We start from the raw sequence: 8,069 nt of genomic DNA on the forward strand, positions 1-8,069 counted from the left end.
ATCAAAGACTGCTGCAGGTAATTTATTCCAATCCCTTATGGTCCTGTTTACGAAGGAGAACTTGTCCATATCAGTATGCTGGTTATTTAAGTGACCATTGCCACCGGGATATTTCCCATTTGCTATGTATTTGTTAATAATAATAAATAGGTGCTTCGGTATAAGACAGTGCAATGTGTGATTGTGTCTAGTTGTACGCGACAACTCGAAGACGATGACCGAAATGCAACGTAAGTCATGGATGTTGGTTATTTTGAAGAGATGCCACACGGCACAGCCCGCTGTGTAATTCAAAAGAAGTAAAATTCGTCGGCAGAAATACTTCTGGGATGATCTGACATTTAAAAACACACAATATAAATGAAGAGGAACAGTCACAGAACACATCCGGTCCGGCCTGAATCACAGGAAGCTACCCTGTCGACAACAATTGCGAGACATCGAGGTAGGTTTCCATCCTACAGCTCGCAGCACACGGAAATATTTTTACTTTTTAAAAGTATTTTTATCCATTTTTGACTTTTACGGATATCTTCTTCGTATTTTTTCTTATTCTCTCTTTGTTTTTCTTCTAGCCTATTATCTGTTTAAGGACGACACACACACCCAGTCCCCGGGTCAGTGGAAAGAACCAATTAAGGTTAAAATCCCCAACCCGGCCGGGAATCGAACCCGGGGCCCTTTGAACCAAACGCCAGCATGCTAACCATTTAGCCATTGAGCCGGACCGAATCGGTCTCGAGAGTGGAAAAGAAAGAATTGCAGCAAATTCGGGCATTTTAGATTACACATTCCACTCGTGTAATGGGGGTTGCATACATAGCAAAGCACATCTTCCCCGTCGCAAGTTCGTTTGATGCACGCCTCTAGTATCCAAGTAGGTGTACATCCTATCTACAGTTATTCAAAAATTATGCAGGATTATTCAGCTAAGATGTCCATGCCAGATAAGTCGTGAACAGTCTGTTTTCACTTTCGTTAATGGTATTAAGGGGTTCCTAGTTGAACATGCAGTACTTTTCCAGGCTTTTGACAAAATGTATTGGTTCACACGTTTTCATATGAGAATGTTATTTCGCGCAATAACTGCCAATGATATACTATCAAGTTTACAGTCGTAGTTACTAGTACGTCGCACAGCTTGCACTGTCTCGGTCGCGAGAGTCTCGAGATCTGCGACGTCAGTCTCAAGCGAGAGCGTTGCCCATCACTACTGTATAGGGCTGAAGGGGGTCCGCTTGAAGAACACCACTTGTCTGCCTAATTCCAATGGACGTTGTTATTCCATTATCTATTATTATGTCATTTACTAGGATATCTGCCGTTGCTGCACTGGGGTGATGTCCTACCAATCATGTCTTTGATGTTTCGCATTAGTTGTTTCCTGTCAATAAGATCAAAGACCCTCGTACAGTCGATAAGGACAGCATAATACACTACTGTGCAAAACTTAAGGACGAAAGTATCTTTTGCATGTTGTGTCACTGCCAAGTAACATAGCTGGTTGAAACTTGAACCATACATAGGAAGAACTGGTACAGTATGGTCTGGTATGCAACTGAAAGGAATATGTGATGAGATGAACAGAAATGACACTTTTATACAGAGACAATACATCACACGTAAGTCACTGCGACTCATGGTGGTCCTCTGGACCACGGACAGTGACGCACGCTGGCCACAAGATTAGTAAGGAGGTCTTGTGGTAGGGCGTTCTACTCCTCCACCAGTGCGGTCGACAACTGCTGGATGGTCGTTGGTGCATGTGGATGTGCTGTAGTACGTCTGTTCATGTCCCACACATGCTCGATGGGATTTAAGTAGGGGGAATGGGCAGGCTAGTCCATTTATTCCAAGGGCTCCTCAACCTGTGCTGTTTGATGCGGCCGTGGATTGTCATTACAAGTGATAAATATCATTCTTGATCCGTATTGATATTTGATTGAAATAATAACAATAAGTTAATTTATTAATCAATTGTATTGATTAGGTGGACAAATTAATAAATTAACTTATTGTTATTATTTCATGCATTGTCATCCATAAAAATGAAGTCGGGGCCGAATGCACCCCTGAAAAGATGCACATAGGGAAGGAATACAATGTCACAATGATGTCGAGCGGTGAGTGTACCCCGTTCAAAGATTTGGAGATCGGTACGCCCATGCAGTATTATGGCTTCCCAACACCATAACATTTGGACCACCAAAATGATCATGTTCGACAATGTTCCTGGGTGCATTACGTGTCCCCCTGTGGGTGGGGGCGGTAGAATAACACCCACGGTATCCCCTGCCTGTCGTAAGAGGCGACTAAAAGGGGCCCCAGGGGTTCTGAACTTTGGAGCGTGGATTGGCGACCACGGGGCCCTTAGCTGAGTCCTGGCATTGCTTCCACTTACTTGTGCCAGGCTCCTCACTTTCATCTATCCTATCCGACCTCACTTGGTCAACTCTTGTTCTTTTCTGACCCCGACGCTCTTAGGTTTGCGAGGGCTAGGGAGTCTTTCATTTCCACGCCCTTCGTGGCCCTTATCTTCCTCTGGCCGATATCTTTATTTTTCGAAGTGTCGGTTCCCTTCTATTTTCTCCTCTGATTAGTGTTATAAAGAGGATGGTTGCCAAGTTGTACTTCCTCTTAAAACAATAATCACCACCACCACCACCACCACCACCACCACCACTGCATTACGTGTTCCCACCTCTCGCCAGATGAGGGTATGTCTAGAATCACTACCCAGACTAAATCTGCTCTCATCTGAGAAGAGCACGTGACACTAGTTGTTGGTGCAGACCTGATGCCCTTGGCACCATCGCAAACGGTGCTGCCGATCTGCAGGTGTCAAGGGAACACAATGTAATGGTTATCGGGCAAACAGACCACCACCCATGCGGTCACTGTGCCACTGGGGAGCGTGAGATTGGGTGCCTTGCAGTCCTATTAAATGTGGTTGCAGTTGTACCGCTGTTTGATGCGAGTCTCTTCTTTTGCATCGGTCATCTGCTGCTGTAATTGACAGTGGTCGACCCCCTCCTCTCCTTTGGGCAGCAGTGTCTGTGGTTTGGAATGCTCTCCATGCATGTGGAACAATGCTGTGAGCAATATCAAACTCCTGGGCTACACTTGTCACACTTCATCCTTCTCCCTGTTCCCCGATGATTATTCCGCTGTGAAGTCATCCACATGTTGTCTCTGGGCCATGTTCTAATGAATAACGCTATCACAGTGCACTGTAACAGCTCGCTGATTGACTCGCACTGTCTTGTTCCGCTCCTGCAACTGCCTCATTTTGTGGGGCCAGACGCATTTGGTCTAGTATCTCGTGTGTTATCCATTGATTCTTAGTTGATCTTTTCTTTCTTCCTAACATTTCTTCACCAACCCTAGAGACCTCATTCTACATGACTGTCCATTCTTCCTCTATTGTGTTTCCTTCAGCCTTTTTATTTAGTCCTTGTGTAACATGTTCCTTGAAACAGTCCCTCACACTCTTTTCTTTCAATCTGTTTAGATCCCATCTCCTTGCATTCCTTCCTTTCTCCAATTCTTTCAACTTCAGATGAAATTTCTTTATTTTTTATATTTTTTTTATTTATTTGGGAAATTTCATGACCAACAAGTTGTGGTCAGAGTCCACGTTTGCAATCCAGCACCTGGTTTCTGAATCTCTGCCTAATCATAATGAAAATGTTATGGATCCACCTTTTCAATACAATGACAGTTTATTGATGCGAGTTAAATGACATCGTTTATACATGTACGACATGTGATTGTAATGAAAAGGTGGATCGTTAACATTTTCACTTTACTGTAATCCCAGTTCAATTCGGAAAATAATGAAGTTTCTAACTTTTAATAATCATAATGAAGTCTATTTGAGAATCGGCTCATTACAGGCGCTGTCTTCATTGATCTTTCTGCAGCTTATGACACAGTCAACCATCGGCTTCTTCTAACAAAATTGTATGACATCACCAAAGACTTCCATCTAATGTGCAACATTAAAAATATTCTCCAAAACCGAAGATTCTTTGTGGAATTTCAGGGAAAAAGAAGCAGATGGAGAACACAGAAGAATGGGTTACCGCAAGGCAGTGTGCTCGCACCACTGTTATTCAACATCTATACTAATGATCAGCCTCTACCTGAAGGTACCCAGAGTTTTATCTATGCTGATGATTGTGCAGTCACTGCTCAGGCCAACTGTTTTGAAAAGGTAGAACAGACTTTATCCAAAGCTCTGAAAGAATTTACCAACTACTACAATGAAAATGATTTGAAGCCAAATCCTGCCAAAACTCATAGCTGTGTATTTCATCTCAATAACAAAAAAGCAGCTAAAACCTTACAAATCACCTGGGAAGGAATCCCTCTTCAACACTGTTCGACTCCAAAATATCTGGGAGTGATTCTGGACCGTACGCTTACGTGTAAGAAACATTGCCTAAACGTGAAACAAAAAGTGTCTGCCAGAAACAACATAGTGCGGAAACTTCGAGGCACCACCTGCACTGTGAGAACAAGCGCGCTAGCACTGTGCTACTCCACTGCTGAGTATGCTTGCTCCGTGTGGCATAAGTCCAGCCATGCCAAAAACATAGATGTAGCACTAAATGACACCTGCCGTATTATCACAGGTTGTTTAAGACCTACTCCCATAGATAAACTCCACTGTCTCGCTGGTATAGCACCACCTGAAATCCGACGTGAGATTGCTGCTAGGCATGAGAAAAGCAAGGCTATGACTATGGAAGCCCATCCTTTGTATGCCTGTCAACCAGCACATCCTAGGTTGAAATCAAGAAAGAGCTTCTTGACAACCACTGAAGCTCTTAAAGGAACTCCACAACAAGCAAGAATCTCAATGTGGCGAGAAAAATGTCAGCATTTGAGAGAATGGATGGTTCCAAAGGAAGAACTTCCTCCTGGACATTCTGAAAAGTGGACAACATGGAAGGCTCTCAATCGATTACGCTCCAGTACCACGAGGTGCAAGACCAACCTACAGAAATGGGGCCTTCCTGTGGAGACAGTTTACTGCAAGTGTGGTACTAAGCAGACTAACGAACATCTTCTACTGTGTCCATCTTCTCCAGCCACTTGTACCATTAAAGATCTAATGAGAGCAACTCCAAATGCGCTTGTCGTGGCCAATTTTTGGTCAACCAATGTTTAAAATGTTTTGGTTTATTTTTTGTCTCTCTTACTTTGTACTTCTGACACGATAAATAAATAAATAGTGTCTCCAGGTCTGTCCACGTATACAGCTGTCATTTGTGGTGTTTGAACCAAGTATTAGTAAGGACTAAATTATGATCGGTGTAGAATTCAACCAGCCGACTTCCTCTTTCATTCCTATGTCCCAATCTGAATTCTCCTACTGTATTACCTTCTCTTCCTTGGCCTACCACTGCATTCTAGTCTTCCATCACAATTGGATTCTTGTCACCTTTTACATATTGTATTAAATCTTCTCTCTCTTCATATATTCTTTCGATTTCTTCATCATTTGCTGAACTAAGAGGCATATAGACCTGCACTATTGTGATGAGCATTGGTTTGGTGTCTATCTTGACAACAATAATCCTTTCACTATGCTGGTCGCAGTAGCTGCTCTTCCTGCCAACATAATTCACTTATACCAACTTAGCTATTCATCTCCCTTTTCAGAGTCTCTAACCTACTGCAACAATTCAAACTTCTAACATTCTATGCTCCGACTCACAGAATGTCAGTATCCCTCTCGTGTAGACCCCACCCGGAGATCCGGAATATTTTACCTGGAAGGAAGCCATCATCAGTACATTAACTTCTTATTTGGATGAATTTCGTACCTAAAATATGACGTGTTTGTTTTATTACTTCTATTCATACAGTTGAATGATGAACACACTTAAGGCATGTTCTATGTATTTTTTAATGAATTTCTTAAGAGTCCTGTATTCAACCGCACGTGCACTGCCTCTATGAGAGCATAAGGCAGTAGCGATCAGTAAGACACTGATGTTTAAGGCAGACATTACGTCACAGGTAGGGACCCTCTTAGAGGCAGCCCTGCCCAGGGAGTTGCGCCCCTGCCTGTTTGAGTCCCAGAGCACACTGACCCTGTTGTATGAAACATCTGGTAAAGGGTCCCAGCTCAGGGTAACAAGTGAAGACCTCAACGGCAGCAAAAGCGGAGAATATGATTCGGTACGGTGGAGCTGGCAACCCATTCCTCTGGGGGTAGTTCAGATGGAACCCACTGCCTTGTGGGATGAGGAAGGATCCTCAAAGGCTAAGGGAGTAAACCCTGAAAGAAAATCCTCAATTACGTTAGACCTAGCAAGCCAGTATAAGAGGTTATTTGTAGTTGCTTTCAAAACACATAAGACTCTTGCAACACATTTATCAAGCTGCCAGCATGAGCAGACTCATGCCAGGGATTATGGTTTATGGCATGATGATAGAAAGGGTCTTGCAAAAATGCAAAAATCCTGGAGGAGACTAACGCGGATTGGGACCATCAACTTGCTAAGTCTCACAGGAAAATGTGAAGAACTAGTGGACCTCATGGAAAGGAGGAAATTAATGATACTGGGGGTGAGTGAAACCAAATGGAGAGGGAAAGGAATGAAGAAATTAAGAAAACAGTATACACTGTATTGGCATGGAAATGACAAAGAGATGAGGAATGGTGTTGCTTTCATCATGAGTAAAGATCTAGAAGGAGTCTCTGACATTCAGTATGTTAGTGAGAGATTAATAAAGGTGACTGTGCATTTAGTGAAAGAAAAACTAACTTTGGTACAGGTGTATGCACCTCAAACTGGATGTTGTCAAGAGGATAAGAACCAGTTCCTTGATGATTTGGAAAAGGTTAATAGTACGGCTCGGAAGTTCATGCCTTAAAAACCTAAGAAATATGCACTTAAAAATATACCACTAGATATGCACTATTAAAATGAAAAAATGGCAGTAGAGAAGTCAGGTTAGTATTGATGATAATAAACTTACATTTATTCTTTGGAGGTTGAAGCAGAAATGGTCCCGCAGTTCACAACCATCACTTGGCACAAAAACATCATCTGTTGTCTCGCAAAACACTTTGTAACGTGAAAAACTTCTTTCTACATCACAAGATGTTATTGGGGCATATTTAAATGATGATAACTGCTCCACAGAAAGGGTCTTGGTGTGACAGACGGTTTTCCTTCGAGAATGTCTCAAATATCGCACAACTGTTTATAACTAGGATTTTTTGAAGTTACATAATTTATTTTTTCTTTCACTTTTTGTCCTATACTACCAGGAACAGAATTTAGATTGGATATCATTTTTTTGAAAACAGTAAGTATTTCCTTTAAGGGAGATCCTACAGCTTACAGTGACGTTATGGAGGTTGGCAAAAAAATAAATTAAAAAATGGGCATTTATAAAAACAAGATTCTCCTCTAACGCCTTGCCTGACAGAATATTTTGCACTGTTTGTATTGATGCAGCTTCATTTGAGTCCAATGAATTAACAATATCTTTGAATACTTGTATGTGTTGAGCTGCATTCAGCCGCGTTCCCCATCGCAGGAGGAAGTGGGATACTGGGTGCTGTTGATCTAAACAACTTGACTCTTGAAGGAACAGGCCACAAATCGATCTACCAATGGGAAAAAATTGCATATTGTCTCAGCAATGCGATTAAGAGCATGTGCCAAACAACTTACATGAATTACATACATACATACATACATACATAATCATTATAGACTGTTATGCCTTTCAGCGTTCAGTCTGCAAGCCTCTGAGAATTTACTAAACGTCGCCACAATCCTCGATTTGCAACTAGTGTTGTGGCTTCATTTAGTTCTATACCTCTTAGCTTTAAATCGTTAGAAACAGAGTCTAACCATCGTCGTCTTGGTCTCCCTCTACTTCTCTTACCCTCCATAACAGAGTCTATTATTCTCCTAGGTAACCTATCCTCCTCCATTCGCCTCACATGACCCCACCACCGAAGCCGGTTTATGCGTACAGCTTCATCCATCGAGTTCATTCCTAAATTAGCCTTTATCTACTCATTCCAAGTTCCCTCC

Source organism: Anabrus simplex, chromosome 4 (genome assembly GCF_040414725.1).
Source record: "Anabrus simplex isolate iqAnaSimp1 chromosome 4, ASM4041472v1, whole genome shotgun sequence".
Taxonomy (NCBI): Eukaryota; Metazoa; Arthropoda; class Insecta; order Orthoptera; family Tettigoniidae; genus Anabrus; species Anabrus simplex.